We start from the raw sequence: 20,027 nt of genomic DNA, 5'->3' as shown, positions 1-20,027 counted from the left end.
ATGTCTTGGAGCTTAAATTAAGTCCATGCTCCATATGAATCAACAATGAACTTCAAGGACATACAAAGAAACAAATAAAACCAACAAATAAAAAAGCCAAGAAACGTACAGAATTTACAGGTTAAAAGAGGCTCGGCCGGGCGTGGTGGCTCATGCCTGTAATCCCAGCACTTTGGGAGGCTGAGGCGGGCAGATCATGAGGTCAGAAGATCGAGACCATCCTGGCTAACACGGTGAAACCCCGTCTCTACTAAAAAATACAACAAATTAGCCGGGCGTTGTGGTGGGCACCTGTAGTCCCAGCTACTCGGGAGGCTGAGGCAGGAGAAGGGCATGAACCCGGGAGGCGGAGCTTGCAGTGAGCCGAGATAGCGCCACTGCACTCCAGCCTGGGCGACACAGCGAGACTCTGTCTCAACAACAACAAAAACAACCACAAAAAAAAAAGGGTGGGGCTCGACACGACAATGCATCATAACATATGAACTGATTTAAATACTGATTCAAACAAAAAAACTATTTTAAAAAGTGCTAGTTATATTTATGACAAAATATTGAGTATCGAACTCGCCCCTCTTCCATGAATAATTAGGAAAATGGATAATCAATAAAATAAAACTCTTCTCAGGCATTAAATAACATATAGCGTAGGGCTGTATTTTCTTTTTCAATAAGGGAAACATATTAGGTGACCTCCACTTCAGCTTGGCTTTCTACCTGTGGACGCTTCCAAACCACCGCTAAAAAAATGGTAGCTCAGGCCAGGCGTGGTAGCTCACGCCTGTAATCCCAGAACTTTGGGAGGCTGAGGCGGGTGGATCACGAGTTCAGGAGATCGAAACCATCCTAGCTAACATGGTGAAACCCTGTCTTTACTAAAAATACAAAAACAAAATTAGCCAGGCGTGGTGGCGGACCCCTGTAGTCCCAGCTACTTGGGAGGCTGAAGCAGGAGAATTGCATGACCCTGGGAGGCGGAGCTTGCAGTGAGCCAAGATCGCGCCTCTGCACTCCAGCCTGGGTGACAGAGCAGGACTCTGTCTCAAAAAAAAAAAAAAAAAAAAAAATTGTAGCCAAAACAGAGACTGGTGTTTCTTAGTGGGCAAAGAGAATAGTGAAGAATAGTGATTGGAGTTTGGAGTCCCTGTGGCCTGTGGCAGCTGAAATTTAATGTACAGAGTATTAGAGAGGAGGGAACCAGTCACAGAAAAAGCTCCAAAATTCTGAAGAGAAATTTTTGGATAGTGATTATTTTTGAATTTTGAATTGTTGGTCAATTTCAGTCAGAAACCATAGGCATGACAGACAAGAGCTACTGGAGGCTGTGAGCCAAATAGCTATTCCAAAAACCAAAGTGCTGAGGAACAGTGGAGTTCTGATTAACCTGAGTCAGGAATCTTTGATGAATACCCCAGGCATTCAGACCCTAGAAGTGCCACACTTAGAAGCAGAGTTATATAGTAATAGTGCTCTAACAAAGTAAAAGCCAAGCCTCAAAAGATCAAGTTGTTGGACCAGTAAGTTAACTACTTGTCAGAACAAAATCCAACCATTTTAAAAGGGGGAAATAAGTCTGGCTGCTCACCAACATGGCCCTAACAATGTGTGATATAAATTATAAAGAAAATATACTAGACATATGAAGAAGCAAAAATATGACCATAAGAAAAAGAAAATAGTCTATACAAACAGATACAGAGGGGACCAGAGGTTTTGAAAGTAATAGGAAAAAAATCAATAAAACAGCTATTACATGTATGTTTGAGAATTTACAATAAAAAATAAACACAGGCTGGGAGCAGTGGCTCGTGCCTGTAATCCTAGCACTTTTGGACTTTGGGAGGCCGAGGCGGGTGGATCATGAGGTCAACAGTTCAAGACCAGCCTGGCCAAGATGGTGAAACCCCATCTCTACTAAAAATACAAAAAATTAGCTGGGCATGGTGGTAGGTGCCTGTAATCCCAGCTACTTGGGAGGCTGAGGCAGAGAATTGCTTGAACCTGGGAGGCGGAGGTTGCAGTGAGCTGAGATCGTGCCACTGTACTCCAGCCTGGGCAACAGAGCAAGACTCCATCTAAAATAAAAAATAGTAATGATAAATAAACAAATGGGTAAAGAGATGAAAATTTCATCAGATAAAATAAAAACCATATAAGTTGAAACTGTAAAAATAAATTATCTGAAATTAAGAAAGCTATAGGGTGGACTTAACAGCTATTGAATACTAGAGAATAAAGAATGAGTGAACTTAAAGACAGGCCAATCTATTGAACTGAAGTATAGAAAGGAAAAAAATAAATACATAAATAAACAGAGACTTTGAGATCCATGGAACAATAAAGCAGTCATACATGCTCGTAATGAAGTCCTAGAGGAAGGAGAGAGAAAATAAGGTTCAAAAACATTTGAAGAGTTAATGCTAATTTTTTTTTTTTTTTTTACTTAATTTGATGAAAAATATCAACTGAAGGCCTAAGAAACTCAATTCATTTTAAACAGGATAAATCCAATGAAAAAGCACTCAATTCAACACAATAAGATTACTAAAAATCAAATATAAAGTAGCTTGTAATAAACAGTATATTATATACAGAAGAAAAATAAAAGGAATGTCAACTGCCTTCTTTTTTATTTTTTATTTTTATTATACTTTAAGTTCTAGGGTACATGTGCACAATGTGCAGGTTTGTTACAAATGTATACATGTGCCATGTTGGTGTGCTGCACCCGTTAACTCGTCATTTACATTAGGTATATCTCCTAATGCTATCCCTCCCCTCTTCCTCCCCACCCCATGACAGGCCCTGGTGTGTGATGTTCCCCACCCTGTGTCCAAGTGTTCTCATTGTTCAATTCCCAAACTTTCACAAGGACAGAAAAGTCAACTGTCTTCTTATCAGGAACAATGCCAGCCAGAATTCAATAGATCAAAATTTTAAGATGCTGAAAGAACACAGAAATAAAGTAAATCTGTCTTAGAATTTCATACGGAGGGAAAATATCTTTAAAAAAATCAGTGAAAATAAAAGCAGTTTCACCTAAAAAAACAGAATATTTCCTTAGCGGACATGCAGTACAAGACATATTTTTAAAACTCCTTAAGCATAGAGGGAAATAACTTAAAAGAAACACAGATCTTCATGAAGAAGCATGTTAAATATTTTACTAAATTTTAAAAGTGTTGTTTCCTCATTTATTGAAACAACAACTCAATATTTAAGACACACAATGTATTTAAAAAATAGCATATGTAGAAATGAAGTGGATGTCCACAACTGCACAACAGCGCATACAGACATAAATGGGAATACACTGCTACAGTAGTCTTATAGCATAGATGATGTGGTATATTTATCCAAAAGATTGAATATAGTAAGTGAAAGATAAATTTTGTAAACACTAGAGTAACCATCAAATATATAAATATAAAATAAAGATACACACATCTTTCTATCTAGATGTCATTAAAAATCAAATAGTAAAACAATAAAAAATAAAAAAAGAGACTTGATTAATTTAAATAAGCCAATCCCACAAAGACACATATTGCATGTTCTCACTTATTTGTGGGAGCTACAATGTAAATCTTATGAAGATAAGGGAGTAAACTGGTGGTTCCAGAAACTTGGAAGAGTAAGGGGAATTGGGGGATAAAGTGTGGTTAATGGGCTTAAATACACACTTAGTAGAAGAACTGAGAACTGGTGCTTGATAGATTGGTAGGATGACTATAGTTAATATTATTTCATTGTACATTTCAAAATAGTTCAAAGAGAACAATTAAATATTCCTGCCACAAAGAAACAATAAATATTTAAGGTGATAGATATCCTAATTACCCTGACTTGATTATATCAATGTATCATATTATAAACATGTGCCCCCTAAATATTTACATGTATTATGTATGAATAAATAAATGAAGAAAAAATGTAATGAAGAATAGATGGGAAAATGGAAAACAAATGGCAATATGTTAGACTAAATACATCCATGCCAATAAGTACATTAAATATAAATGGACTGAGCAAACACTCTTATTAAGTTAGAAACTGTTGGACTGAGTAAAAGACAAGACCCCATTATCAGCTATACACCAGAAATTCACTTTAAATGTAGAAGTACAAATAAGTTGAAAGTAAAAGACTGGAGAAAGCTGTAAAAATATTAATCATAAAATATTACTAGACTATTACATGCATTTTAACATTGGGTATTCATATTAAGGAATGATTGTAAATTCAGATGTAGTAATGGTATTAGAGCTGAAAATTTAAAGTTCATGACTGTCAGAGACACATGTTAAATATTTGTTGAAAACAAGATGTCTGGAGTTTACTTCAAAATAATCTTGAGCAGAAGAAAGGAACAGGTGAGAAATGAATAAGGATATAGGTGAAACAAGATCAGACATGTAATGATAATTTTTGAAGGTGGGTGATGGACACATGGAAATATACTATACGATTCTCTCTCATTTGAATATGTTTGAAATTTCCTATGATAAAAATCAATAAAAAACTGAATTCAATCTTTTATGATATAATATTAAAAAGTTTAAATAATAAAAATCTCACTGTATTTCAAACTGTTGGTTAAGCTATTTTTTAATAGTTAATCTAATTCTAAGCCTCAATTTAACAACCAGCTTCAAGCAATCAGTATGTAAGGGTATCCTGAAACCATATGGTCTGACAACATTTGATACATTCAAGGAAAGGTTCTGGAAAGATATTAGTTGTTAGCAAAAGTTATTTTTCAAATATCTGAGAAATGATATGACTCATGGGAGGAGAGCTACATTATAAAGATCAAAGGTAAAGGGAAAAAGAATATATTATCTTCCTATTTGGACACTTTTTCTCTCTCAAAACCCTCCTTGCTTCTCACTATCCAGTACATTGTACATTTGCCTCCCTAGACTACTTTTATGCAACACTTCCAACAATTAACTCCTCTGGGTCCACAGCTGACAAAAATCTATTCCTTATTTCTTATATTTGACTCCTGAATCCTCTGTCAAAGGCCAAAGGAGGAAAAACTGTCTGTTTGGAACTTGGTAGGATTTGGAGATGGTCACTATTTCAACTGCCAGTTCAATAACATGATTAAAAAAATGAAGGCTGAAAATGGAAGCCTGAATGTAGTTTCCCATATAATATGATGTTTGATACAATATGAATCTAACAAGGCTTGAATCTAGAGTGGGTATTGGCTAGAGATATGGTTTGGCTCTCTATCCCCACCAAAATCTCATGTTGAATTGTGATCCCAAGTGTTGGCGGTGGGGCTTGGTGGGAGGTGTTTGGATCATGAGATTTCCCCCTTGTTGTTCTCATGATAGTGAGTAAGTTATCATGAGATCTGATTGTTTAAGTGGATAACACTTCCCCCTTACCTCTTTCTCTCCTGTCTGCCACGGTAAGACATGTTTGCTTCCCTTTCACCTTCGACCATGATTTTAAGTTTCCTGAGGCCTCCAAGCCATGCTTCCTGTACAGTCTGTGGAACTATGAGTCAATTAAATCTCTTTTCTTCATATATTATGCAGCCTCAGGTAGTTCTTTATCGCAATGTGAGAACAGACTAATACAGTTAGTATGCATTTTTTATATTTGATGTATACATTTTGGGTTCCAAACATCAGTGTCACAAATGAGTATTTTATAATATCCTATTTTGTTCAATACTGCTGGCAGAGAGTTTTAAAGTACAGTAATTGACAGGACAGATTTTGAAGTTCAACAGTCTCAGGTCCAAACCTCAAGCTGACCTTGGACCAACTACTTATCCTCTCTAAGCCCCAGTTTTCTCATTTGTAATGTAGAAATAACAATACTACCTACTTCAAAGAATGCTTATATTATGCAAGTCAAACAATTAAGATATGCAAAGCATTTAGAACTTTTCCCGCCACCTTTTAGCTCTACATGTGTTACATATTAAATTAGTAGTTTTAACATTTACTGAAATTTTACATTTATTGTTAGCAATAATAAAATAGCTGAGATTAATTGAAATCTTATTCTATATGTATTAATAATTTACATAAAACTTTATAAAGTAAGCAGTATCATGAAGCCAATGTTTACCTAATGTTCATAAGCATAAAAATGAACTCAAAATAGTAAATACCTTACCAAGTGTTCATCCACAAATAGGAATAATGAGATGAAAAAACTGTGAAAGAAGATGATGGAATCTTATCATTAAATCTGTTTAAAAAAAAGTTCCCAAAGCCACTGCAAGCTCCCAAAAATGATAACAAATCTGTGGTCCAAATTTGCTGCTTTAATGATCAGTTTGCCAAATGCTACCTAATGACAACATAATAGTATGCGGAACGTTTAATAAATGTAAAATGAATTGTGTTTCAAATAACATTCTAATTGAAAATTCCATTAACAAAGAATATTGCAATAGTGGTAGATTATAGATTAATCAAAGGCTATTACAACTCTCTCCTGTGGTGCTAATGATTTATTGTTCTTTCAGTATACAGCCTAGTAAAGTCCTTTATGTAATTCACATTATTTTACAGTAGTGAGAATGAAGAAAACACTTTTGCAAGTTTTGGTGCAACCAGCCTCCTCATCAACTGTGAAGATATTTCATCACCTTTGCAAATCAAGGCCGGCATAATGAGGAATAGCTCAATTACTTACAGTACAGAATATATCTGGAAGTTCTCTTTAGTTGATTAGAATGCAAGAAATCATGATAGTCAATTGAAGCTCAGATATTTAATAATTGTTATTGGAAGGTGGCTTGGCTTACGAAAAGATTTTGAATACAAAATTGAAAGGGATAATAGATTAAATAAAATTTCCAAATGGTATATAATTTCTCTATCATAAGTAAAATGATATTCCTTATGGTCTGATCACTAGTTGATAGCTGCCTTTATTCAAGAAAATCTAAAGGAAAGGGCGCTATTAGTTTCAACAGTTGGCCCCACATGGAATAGGTGTATAATGGCTTTTGATTTGCAACTCTGGCAGCTGTTCACAAGTTTCATTTGGTTTATGGTCCTATATATTCACCCCTGAAACCAATTGTTACATGTTGGTTTGCTCTGTCAGCTGCTGTTTCCCAGCAAGTCAGAGATATGTCATGCTGTTGAAGCTTTTTATCAGCAAGTTCCTTTAAAAAGATATCTTCTGCCTGCAGTTACTCTGTTTCAGCTCTCCATAGGATCGCTGCTCAGGTACCCTACCACGCTGACAGAATTTTATAATATACAAAGCTTTCCAGTTGATGTATTTGTTATATTTTAGGGTTGTTAGTAGTTACATACCTACCCTGTCTGGCAGTGAGTATTATAAGGCATAGAATAGCAACAGAGAAGTCGTATTCAATGTCTTTAAGTTTCTATGTTTAATTAAATGTACCACTTTCCTAGACTAATAATATAAAAATGAATAGAACTTTAACTCTTATTTTTTTGCCCTTTAATTTCATTCTTGTATATATTCAAAACATTTTTCGATGACTTTTTCAAAGGCAGAAAATGTTTAGGAGAGGTAAATTTTAATTTTTTAAAACCGTATCAATATATGCAATAAATGACATCGCAAGAGTGAAGAAACAAAGTCATGAAAGAAATTTTTAATCTCTTAATTATGACCAAATACTATCAAGCTATACTACCATGCTAAAATCTTTTCCCAAGTAACAATGCCCAATATATTCCTCTTTTGGTCACCACCATGTCTATCTCTTTAGACTTAATGTTGTCAATCTAGTAAATATGTTATTTATAAATACTGACTACTTGGCAAGGGGACTATAATATTTATGCATAAGTAAGCAGAGTGGAGAAAGCAAAAATGTGAGCTATTTAACTTTCTGTAGTAAAAGTGATTTTATGAAGAGAACAGCATATCCCAATGACAGAGGAGTAAGTCATGCTAAAGGTGTACTACATCTGTCTCTACTGCATTTAATCAGATATATGCCAATTCTGCTGACTTGTATAAACTGTTTTGTGACAGAAGCAGGAATCTAGATTGTTCAACTAAAATCTACCTAGTTGGCTCACACAAGTTTGTCAGCAGGATTACACTAAAATTTAAGGTAAGGGTATGGGTTTTAAATGAAGCATTAATAGATGCCTCAATATATATTACTTCTCAGCTTAGAGTCTATATTATGAACTAAACTCAGTATGGATATGAGAGGTACATAAAGAGAATAAAAAAATCCAATCACAGTGTATAGTAGCTTAAATAACCTCATAGGTCTTTTACATTTCTAACTTCTATAAACCATTATTATTTGTTAAAACTATGATTATAGGAAAAGATTGAGGAAGATAACATTAAAAAGTATGGACATTCATTTCACCTTAAGCCAAAAAAGCTGGAAATAACCCTACATCAATCTCATTCTTAAGAGACAGAATTATACTCAATTAATTTTAATTAGATTGCTCCATTAGCTTGATTTTCCTTGACACTGTGGAATCTGACCTCCTGTATTCTACAGAGCAGTACCAACAGCCTCCATCTTAACAAACTGCTTCACTTAAGCTTTATCACTGATGACATTTAATGATCAGGAAAGGATAAGGACAGCATTTCTGCTTTTTCAGTTTGATGATACCGGTAGTACCATATGCTGAAAGCTCTCAATTTCTGGTGATACGAGGAGTACATTTAGAAAAGGTCATAATCTTTGAAGAGGGCTACATTAATTCTTGAAGTGCAGGAACTGGAACTAAATAATTTTAACTATATCTTGTTGTCTGTTTTAGAAATGCAAACAACTTATTTAATTTGAACATCAATTGATCAAATGTCAATCCAAGCAAGAGAATGAGATTTACTTTAATAAGGAATTAAAAATTTTTATTCCAACACTGTATACAATTTTTCACTCTAGGGGGTATTTTTTTAAATTTTCTAGATTTGTCTTAAATGAATTCTCATATGTTTGGGTGACTGTCCAGCTAACAAAACTTTATGAATATATATAGTCTAGGCAAAAATAAGTAAGAAGTCTGCATTGAGTAGCGCATATGGAGGACCTTTCTAGAGTCTATGTTGCTATGGATATTTATTTGTTCTTGGATTGTAAATGAACAGAAAATAGTAAATGTAGTCATTATCTTTAAATTAAAAATAATGTGTATCTTCTAATAATAAGTGAAACATATATTTCAGAGAAGGGATTAAACTGTCTAAATTTTATATTATGGGACTCATGAAAGTATAATTACAAAAAAAAGTCTGCTGACCCACTTCTACTTTTACCCAGTGTTATATCCTTTGTAATTATTAGGAAGTCTTTGAAATTCAAATATTATTAAAAACTCAAAATAAGAGAATTCTGGGAAGACAGTGGAGTAGGAAGCACCAATAATAAGTTTTCTCACTCAGACAATAATTACACAAGCAAAAATCTTTCCCATGTAACTTATTTAGAATGCTATAAAGGCTTGTATCTTCTAGGGGATGGCTTTAGTGGTAAACTGAAGAAGATTTTGGTCAATATCACTTAACTCGACAGCAGCCACCTTTCACACTAACAAACTCTATGGCAGGTAGTTGTACACATGTTACTAGAGCAGTTTTCATACAACTCATGGGAGGCAGGGTGGGCAGTAAGGACACTGTTCTCTAACATTGGGGCTGTGTGTTCTGATCATTAATTGCTGTATTTGATCAAGGAGGGAGAAACACAAAGGCAGCCACCTACTCTTGCTACATCTCCCCCTTATTGTTCCAAGTAGCATTTTCTTTGGCTGAAGTGACTTCCAGAGTATATAAAGCTCAAGTGAGTTTTTGTTTAATTTTAATTTTTTCTTTTTCTCATTTTTGTGAACCAGAGATTAAAGACTAAAACATTCACAGCACCTGAAAATACGGGAAAATTAGAAAGTTTTCAGGAATGCCCAGGGAGAGATGCAGGCTCAGAAAAGATCTAAAAAAAAAAAAAACAACCTTAAGTTTACACATCAGCCTAATCCTTGGCATAGAGATAGCCTACAGCATTCCAAACAAAACAAACCAAATCAAAATAAAAGCAGCATATCCAGGTGAAGGAGTGAAATATGAGTTCCAAATTTGCCATATTATTGGATTAAAATATACAGTTTTCAACACAAAAATCACAAGGCATACGAAGAAACAGTAAAGTATGTTCCATTCAGTGGAAGGTAATAAACCAACAGAAATTGTCCTTGAGAAAGTCCTGATTGTAGATCTACTAGACAATGACTTTAAAACAACTGTCTTCAAGATGCTCAAAGAACTGAAGGAAGGCACAGGGGAAGTAAGAAATATATATGTATGAACAAAATGAAAATATAAATAGAGTATTTTAAAAATAACTAAAAGGAAAGTCTGGAATGGGGAAGTATAATAACTGAAATGAAAAATGCATTATACTGTTTGAAAGGTAGTTTTGATTAGGCAGAAAAAGAATCAGTGCATTTGGATATAGGACAATGGAATTTATTGAATCTGAGGGATAGAAATAAAAAATGATTGAAGAAAGTGAAAACTAAAGGCATAAAAACACAATCATGAAGACCAATATACACATTATAGTAGTCTCTGAAGGAGAAGAAAATGAAAGAGGTGGAGAAAATATTTAAATAGTTTCTGAAAATTTCCAAAATTTGATGAAAGACAGGAATATAAACATTCAAGAACTTTAATGAATTCGATATTGTGAACTCAAAGAAACACACACTGAGACACATTTTAATCAAACTGTGGGAAGCCAAAGGCAAATAAAGAATCTGGAAATCATAAATAGAAAAGTAATTTATAATATGCAACCTCAATAAGACTATCAGTAGATTTCTCATCAGAAACTTTGCAGTCTAGAAGGCAATGGACTATTATATTTAAATAACTACTAGAAAAAAAAAAAACATGTCAACCAAGAATCCTATATGTGGTAAAATTATCTTTCAAAAGTTAGAGAAAACTTAAAAAATTCTAAAATAAGCAAAATCTGAGACTATAACCACTAGATTGGCCCTGAAAGAAATGCTAAAAAACACTCTTGCAGTTTAAAATGAAGGATGCTAGATGGTAGCTCAAAGGTGTATGAAAAAATAAAAACTGCAGTAAAAATAAATACATGAAAAATTTAATGTTAGCATTATTGTAACTTTGGTTTATAACTATACATATTGTTTCCACATAATTTAAGGTACTAATGCTTTAGGAAAAATTATTACTTTACATTTTTGGACACATAATACATAAAATGTGTTTTTGTTACATCAACAGCTGAACTACTGAACAGGGTGGAAACTAAGCTGCCAAGGAGCAGAGGTTTTTTTTTTATGTTATTGAAGTTAAAATGGCTTAAATTCAAACTAGAGTGTTATGACTTGAGGATGTTAAATGTAATTACCATGGTAACCACATAAAAAAGCTCTAGGATACACAGAAAAGGAAATATGAAGGGACTTCAAATATTTTTCTACAAAAAAAGTCAATTAAACACAGAAGACAGTAATGCAAAAAATCAGGAACAAAAAATTTGTAATGCTTGCAGAAAAAAATGGCAAAATGACAGAAGATTTTCCTTATCAGTAATTACTTTAAACATAAGTAGATTAAGCTCTGAAATTAAAAAAAAAAAGAATGGCAGAGTGGACTTTTAAAATCAACCAACAACATGCTGTTTACTAAAGATTCACTTTGGATCCAAAGACAGAAATAGGTTGAAAATGACAGATTTAAAAAAGATATTCCATACAAATAGTAACCAAAAGAGATCAGGAGTAACTATACTAAAATCAGAAAATATGGACATTAAATTTAAAAAGGTTACAAGTGACAAAGAAGGACATTATGTATTAATAACAGAATCAACACTGCATGAAGATATGTAAACATTCATGTACCTAATAACAGACATCAAATACATGAAGCAAAAATTAACAGTATTTAAGGGATAAATAGACAGTTCTATAAAAGTAGTTAGAGACTGATATCTCATTCTTAATAATGAAGAGAACAACCAGACAGAAGATAAGTAAGGAAAGAGAAGAAACACAATAAGCTAACTAGGTCTAACAGACATATAAAGAACATGATACCCAACAACAATAGAATACCCATTCTTCTTAACTGCACATGAGACCTAAGTCCCAATATATATATATTTTTAAATGGAAGTCATAAAAGAAAATCTTCTCCAACCACAACAGGATGAATTTAGAAACTGATAATAGAAGAAAATCTAGAAAGTGAACAAATTAATGGAAATTTAAAAACATAGTCTTACACAACCAATTGATCGAAAAAGAAATAATAAGGGAAACTAGAAAATAGAATCAAAAGAAAACAAAAATGCAACAAACCAAAACCTATGGGATGCAGCAAAACAGTGCTAAGAAGAAAATTTATAGATACATTTTAAAATAATCAAAAGGAAAATCTGGAGCTGGGAAGTATAATAACTGAAATGAAATTTCATTTTCATTTACTTAGAATTTAAAAGGAAAAAAGATCTCAAATCGATAGTCTCTCCATACAACTTATGGACCTGTAACAAGACAAACAGACAAAACCCAGAGGTAGAAGAAGGAAGGAAATAATAAACGTTAGAGCAAAGATAAGTAAAATGGAGGATACGATTCCATCTTAAATAGAGGAAATATTGTGACCTATGCTACAACATGGACGAATCTTGATGACATTATGTGAAGTGAAATACACAAATCACAACAGGACAAATCATGCATGATTCCACTTATATGAGGTACTCAGAGTAGCCAAAATTATAATGTCAGAAAGGAGAATGTCAGTTGCCAGGTGCTGCAGGGACAGGAGAATAGAGATTTAGTTTAATGGGATAGAGTTTCAGTTTTCCAAGATGAAAAGAGTTCTGCAGATAGATGGTGGTGATGGATGCACAACATTAATGTGTTTAAGACCACTGAACCGTACACTTAAAAACAGATAAGATGGCAAATTTTATACTATGTGTACTTACCAAAATAAGAATTGGAAAAAAAGGTAAACCACAAGATAAGCAAACAAAAAAGATATGTTTGTGAAATTGATGCTTCCAAAAATGACACAATATAAGGCAACAACTTTGTCTGTATACTAGACAACTAATTTTAGTAATTGTGATAATTCACTTATAGTATATACATATTCCTACAGAAAGAATGACCCTAAAAACCAAAAGATGTTCAATGAATTTCCCAGTTACTTCCTGACTAGTATATTAAGCTTTTAAAACAATATTATCTCTAACCTTTTTTGATTTCTTGTGACCTTCATCAATTTACACAGGTGAACTTTGAAGCCCATTTTATTTTTCCAGTGTTTATTAATGCCCTAATCCTTATTAGCAAAGATGATATTATTAGTAAATATTATGGTTAATTTACTTGGAGCTACTTGAAATTACTCTTGTCATTTCATATTTTTGTCCATCAAGAGGCTGGTGTTTTTTTTTTAGAGTATCAAGTCACTTCACTTGTATCAAGGCTGAGCAGTTTGGCTTTTTATATGTGTAGTGGTCTGAAGACACAGGCTCCAGCCTCTAGCATATGAATTGCATGATGATAATCAATCTCACTATGTTTGACTGATAAATATATATTAATTATTTTTAATGAGCTCAGAAGCACAGTATCATTCTCTAGCAAACTTAAAATAGCAAGTAACTTCTTAGTTTTGACTTCACAATAAGAGGACATTTTAAAATTTCTGTATTTAAATATAATGATGAATTACATACTTTTTATTACATAATATAGTATACATTCTTTTATAATCAGAAACCTGATATAAGCACTCCAGAAAATTCCAATATTGTTCATTGATTTAAATGCATTTACAAAACCATGTCAAGAAATAACTTAGAAAACAATTGATTTGGAATATATGTTCCAGATAATCCATAAATTCATCTCTCCTCTACTTTTCCCAGTTTGTATGCTCTGTTTCATGCCACGCTGCCTGCAGCAAAAACGATTCACAATCATATCCCAATAATTCACTTCAAAGTTTACCTTTTTTTTTCATTCTTTATCCCTGGTTTGCAAAGCAGTGTCTGGAGAAGTTAGGAATACTATATAGTAGAGACAATGATTCAAAGTAACTTTTTTGCTTGGATATGATTCATCATATATCCATTTTTATTGAACAATTTTATGCATGTATATGTTAAAAATACATTTCCTGAATTTTTCTTATTGTCTTCAGCCTCAAGTTACAAGATAACATAGCTCAGTATTTGATAGCTACAATTATCCTAAGAATCCTTTTAGTCATTTTTGGAGCGCCACCATAATAAAATTATGACGCAGTAAATATATGCTTCCTTCTACTTAGAGGCCCGTTAATAGCAATGTATAAGATTCAATTTTTACCCTTTGTAGAAGTTTCCTTTGAAAATATGTAACAAGAAAATTGGTTGTAATAGTTCCTGTCTGATTTGGCTATCTACTGCATTACTTAATAATGATTTACTTTTTCATACACAGAAAGGAAACCTGTGTGAGGATGAGAAGCGCTTAGGGCTTCATTGAGATTTACATGGCAGAATAAAATATGAAAATTCATATCCATTATCAACTAAGACATAAACTGTGGGCGTCCTCAGCTTAAAGTAACCTGAAACTTTTTTCTCTTCTTTGTATGAAAATAGATACTATATAAAGAAATATGATGCCATAGTAACTAGCATTTTTAGTTATTCAAAATTAAGCTCATTGACTAAAGCTATAAAGAATTAGAAATATGCATTTACCCTTGGACATTAGCCAAAGATAACTCTATTTAAAATGCTTACAGTTACCAGTATTTCCCTCTTTTTAATTGACACAATAATTTATTGTGTAATTTCCCACATTATTTCAGTTGAGAAATTAAACATACACATCATCATTAAGACAACAGAAAAATTATCTAGTTATCAATAACAATAAAATTTAAATGGCTGATATTAAATTTAAAATATTCCAAAGTTGGGTAATCAATCAGGTATGATTGGTGAATTGAAGGAGCAAATATATATTTGGGAATTTAACAAATATTCCTTTTCCCATTTCAGAATATTTATGTAATTTTCATTTGCATCAATAAATGTTCATTAAGAAATGAGGCACATAGCTCATTCTCACCCCGAAACCCAACCAAGAATGACATTAATAGGAATCATTCCACACTAACACTTATGGTAAAGCTGTTTCATTAAAAGATTTTTTTTAATGTATTGGCCACAAAATATTTAGGCCCTCATAAATGTAAGGATTTTTAAATTTAGGAAAATGAAATCTTACATTAGACATTAGATTTTTTGATACTTTTAAACAGGGTGACTTTTTAATGTTATTTGTCATAATTATAATTAGATATAACTTTTGTCACATTTCAGAATTTTCTTAGAACACCTCTTTGTTAGTTTTTTAATGCTCTAACTTCATCATGAAGAAAATTAAAAGAATGGTTTTAAAAAAATTCTCCGTTCTCCCTTTCTCCTTGTGTTGTTAGCAATGCGAATAACGCCTCCATACTGTCATGTTAGCTGATAATGATACACTCTGCCCACGGTTATTTTAAAGATTTATCCACTTGACAAAGTCCTACAATAGTGGAAATAGAAATATTTTTATCTCAGAAGTTATAAATGAAAATAATTAGTAGCCTCCAAAAAGGTTAGCCAGAATGGTCCGATAATAGCTATTATTTCTAATCATAAAATGACTAACTTGAAGGCATAGGTTTATCTTAATGAACAAAATATTCAAATTATTTTTCTTGGCACAAATGCAACAATGAAATCATCCCTTGTTTTATGCAACATATATTTTAATTTAAATCTAGTTCAATGGAAGAAATCACAGTTTTCATAGGAAGGCAAAGAGGTTTTATTGGGTATATGCAAGGGAAATGAATGTATTTATATATAAGTATGAGGTGATATAAAGTTGAAGAAAAAAATAGAATGAAGAAGTAGGTGTCTATGAGCAAGTAAGGAATTACCTTTTAAAGTAGCTGGTAAACTCTTGATTGTGCATATGGTTCCTTCTCTGTTCTAGAAGTATCAAACGTAAGACTCTTCTAAGTAATACACTACCGAATTTTGCTAATCGCTTGGTAAGGAACTAAGGAAACATGGAAAAGCTGTGTTCATTTACTCATGTATCATTTCTTTGCACTTTTTGTCCTGTTTATGTAAATCCAAGCAAGAGCAAACTTGAACCTTCTCTTAGTCATCGTTTTGGACAGTTTGTAAACTGGAACCAGCCTTTTATAATCTGACCCAGCTAAAAGACTCATAAGTAATAAAAGACAAATACATTAGGGATAGCAGCTTGAAAAATCTGTTCTTATTCTTTGTATCTTCCTATAATAATAGGTAATTACTGAGTCCTAGCACATCTTTATGAATAAAACACATCACTTTTGAAATCTTGGTCCAACTCTGGCCTCTTCCACATATACTTGCATGATTAGCCATTAAAAATGAATATTGCATGCATGATTTCTACATTAAGGCATCTTAGAATTTTCAGTATGAATGGGGGAAGAATGATATTTTCATGGATATTCTCTACCATCTGAAAGAATAACAAAATAATTTTCATGAAAATATGCTGTTACAAAATTTCGGAAAACAGAAGAGGTACACAGTGAACGTTAACGTTCAGTGTTAGAATTGTTTATAAGAAAGGATGTGCATCTATCTAACAGATTTTATTGCACGTTATCCGAGGAAAGAATGTACTAACTAAAGAAAAACTAGTCTTTCCACATGCTGCTTACAAAAATGGAAATGTAAAGGTTGAGAATTCAACAGTATCAGAAAGCATTTTCCAGGAGTGTTAATGAATCTGGAGAATGTGGGTACCAGAGCGCATTGGATGTAGCACAGGAATGGATTTATTCTTTCACACTTGAATCTTGGTGGACTATTATTTTGTATAACTTACTTTCCCCCCACATCCTTGTCCCAAAATATTTTCTATTTTTTCATTATGTTTTCTAAAGTATTTATCAGGAAGAGTACAACTTAGAAAACAAATAAAAATATTGTGGTAAATGCATAAGAATACTGTATTATGATTTTTGTTTATATATCATTTCATGCAACACTCTTGAAGTGAGTGCACTTAAATAAAATTATCTTTGAGTGCTCTATCTGAAACATTCTAAAGTCTAGATCTGAAAAGTGAGAGATCAGTTTGTGTTGATTCCCCACCAAAGTGATGTAATTGTTACTACATGAGGCTCTGTCTAAGCAATCAACTGGATTTCCTGTGTATTTACCCAGCTTCCCCTTCTCTAATTCCTCTCCTTTAAATGCAGGCTCTAAGCATTACTGTAAAGTGTTGTTTGTAAAAAACATGTAAATGGCAATAACTAAATAAAAACTACTTTAGGATAGTGGCTTTGAAGGTGCTAACACTCATTTGGCTTTATATGATTTAGATGCTATATTACTTTATTTTTAGAAGATATAATTTTGTTTTATACATAATTTTAGTATTTTATTTACACTCTGTGTTCCTTATAATATAACCATCTTTATTTCTGCATCTACATGACATTGTAATCTATTGGGGCACAGAAAGTCCTATAGAAACAACTAGAGTGTAGAAAATAACACTACAGTACTCCTTTAATTTTCTCTTTGGTCAAAGAGTCCTTTCTGGTGGAATTTTCTGGAAAGGAAATGCACATACACACATATATGTATACAAGCAAATGTGTGTATGTGTGTACATAAATATATATATACACATATAATAAATATGATACATATACACATACAATGAATGTGATTGTGTGTGTATATATATATATATATATATACACACACACACATACATGCAAACACATTCATTGTAGTTCAAAATTAAGCGTTCTAATAAAAGGAATGGTGTAAATGAGTAAGCATTCTTTTTGCTTTGAGGCTAAAATCGTGATTATTTTTGCTTCAGTTCCTTTTGCTTCCTTTCCAATGGCCCAGTGACCTGGGTGGGCTTGTATAATGTACAGATAAAAAAGAAAATGTCTGTCTTCTCTCTGACATCAGGACCTTTCACCAAAGAAAACTGTAAGCATTAATTAATGTGATTTGCTTAGCTCTTCCAAACACAAATGCTGTCTGGGCCAGACATAATGGGGCTTCAGCTATGCCTTTACCAGTGTGGCTAATCTAATTCCCTGTGCAATCCTTTTTTCTTGCTTCACTGTTTGCTCAGCAGACACACTCACTTTCTCTGAACATTTCTTTCTGAAGTTATATATACTGTGGATTCACATTTTAATGAGATGAAAAAAATATTTTAATAGAAGTATTTAATAGAGAAATTAGAATAATTCATCACTATTCAGCTACCAGTGTAACTGGAATAAGGAGTACCGTATCTAAACTGTTTGAAATAATGAGTAAATCTACTTTGAATGGATCATTTATTATATTCCCATAAGGTCATGATATGCCTTATAAATATAATTGACAACATTTTTTACCATAGTAAAGTATATTTAATTATTGTTTTAATATTTCTTACTTATAAGGGCTGAAGCTCCATTTCATGTAAAAAAGTGGAGAAAAGTAAATAATTACCCTAATAACTCAATGATATCATAAACAATCACAATATATTAGCAAAGTCCATAGTCGTTGGGAGATAAAATTTACAGAAATTGAATCTTACTTTTCTTTCTCCTACCACTGTATTTCACATGTCTGAACAAAGATACACATCTACACGTTATTTCAATTTGCCACAGCATGCACAGATATTGAGATACAGATTTCAACTAATTATATTCTGAATAGAAGGACAATGTTCTGAATGACAAGGGAAACTCCATTATCAAAGGCCGTATTATGAAAGGGAAATGTCTAAGGATTTTTTCAATAAAAAATAAAAACAAAATTAAAATAAACTAATCCTGCATAACTAAACTGAGGAAAACAAATAGAGCATCTATTAGTGTTTTTTTGTTTTTTTGTTTTGTTTTTTGCTTTTTGTTTTTCCTCTTTCAGATACTGATAAAGTTAACTCTGGCATCGAAATGACACATGCTTAATTCTAAATGTTTTACTTTTAAAAATAAAAATAAATAAATATCCAGCGGTATAATTTAAGCTGGTTCCATGTGAACCAAAAATACATATTTGTAAAACATTAAAATGATCTAGGACGCTATCTACTTGAATAATTTCATGGCACGAGTATATGCATATTTGGTGTAACAGAAAAATAATGAAAAATATTAATTAGGAAAACATACCATCAAATTCAGCTTGAATTTAAGAAACAACAAGAATAAATATAAGTGTAGAGGCTGACAAATAATAAAGAAAGTAAAGTGACAGTTCAGACACTATGAAGTCACAAACAAATAAGTACAATAAGAATCCAAGTAAATGATTCATGCAGATTATGTGATGGTATATTGATAAAAGAAGTAAGTGATGCCCTGGAGCCTTCTTTCACCACCAACTTTTCAAATGCCCCTGAATAATCACTCTTTCTTCCCCAAAATATATATCTTAATTAAAAGAAAGCCTTTTCTTACTGTACTATTTGAAAGAAACAGTAAAAGTATTAAGATACTGCAGCTAATTTCCTGACATTTATTTTATGATTGGAAATTCCATACTGTAAGCTGACAAACCAATGGTTTATAGAAAAAAAATAAATGCAATATGGGCATTTCTGTTTTAGCGTCCTCTATATTCCCTTGCTTCAGAACATATTTTGACATAATGTTTACCTTTCTAAAAATTTGTATATACCAACTTTGGTCTGTTTTCCTACCTTAATTATGTCACATCTTATAAAATTACTCTAATTGCTAAAAAATGTTCTTTAAAACACAAGTTAATTCCTCATGTTAATATTCTCTCAAGAAGCAGCACATTTCTCAGGGATTCAGCATGAGATTTATTAATTTTCATTGCATGGGAGAGCTCACAGGAAATTGCCTTCCATAGAGGGTGACAGAGCAATTGTAGGTTTAGAGTCATATGTGGTATTAGAACTACTTTCTATGATTAGATTGTGATGATTTTAAAG

The 20,027-nt window shown here is 32.5% G+C and overlaps 1 protein-coding gene and 1 long non-coding RNA gene across 3 annotated transcripts in view; both read right to left on the bottom strand.

The window, feature by feature from the left end:
• Window positions 1–20,027, bottom strand: part of GRID2 (glutamate ionotropic receptor delta type subunit 2) — a 1,455,891-nt gene that overhangs the window by 1,081,304 nt on the left and 354,560 nt on the right. The gene's annotated exons all lie outside the window — the stretch shown is intronic.
• On the bottom strand, window positions 1,045–8,231 carry LOC134758343 (uncharacterized). Of its 2 annotated transcripts, XR_010133429.1 has the most exons (3): window positions 6,142–8,231; window positions 5,400–5,535; window positions 1,045–2,944 (listed from the first exon to the last, which is right to left on the bottom strand). It is a non-coding gene; the product is annotated as an uncharacterized lncRNA (long non-coding RNA). The 2 variants fall into 2 exon arrangements; XR_010133428.1 differs by lacking the exon at window positions 6,142–8,231 and having other exon boundaries at window positions 5,400–6,114.

The sequence above is a fragment of the Gorilla gorilla genome, chromosome 3 (assembly GCF_029281585.2).
Source record: "Gorilla gorilla gorilla isolate KB3781 chromosome 3, NHGRI_mGorGor1-v2.1_pri, whole genome shotgun sequence".
NCBI classification, from domain to species: Eukaryota; Metazoa; Chordata; class Mammalia; order Primates; family Hominidae; genus Gorilla; species Gorilla gorilla.
Note: the sequence above shows the minus strand (reverse complement) of the source record. Positions and strands in the feature narration are given on the sequence as shown.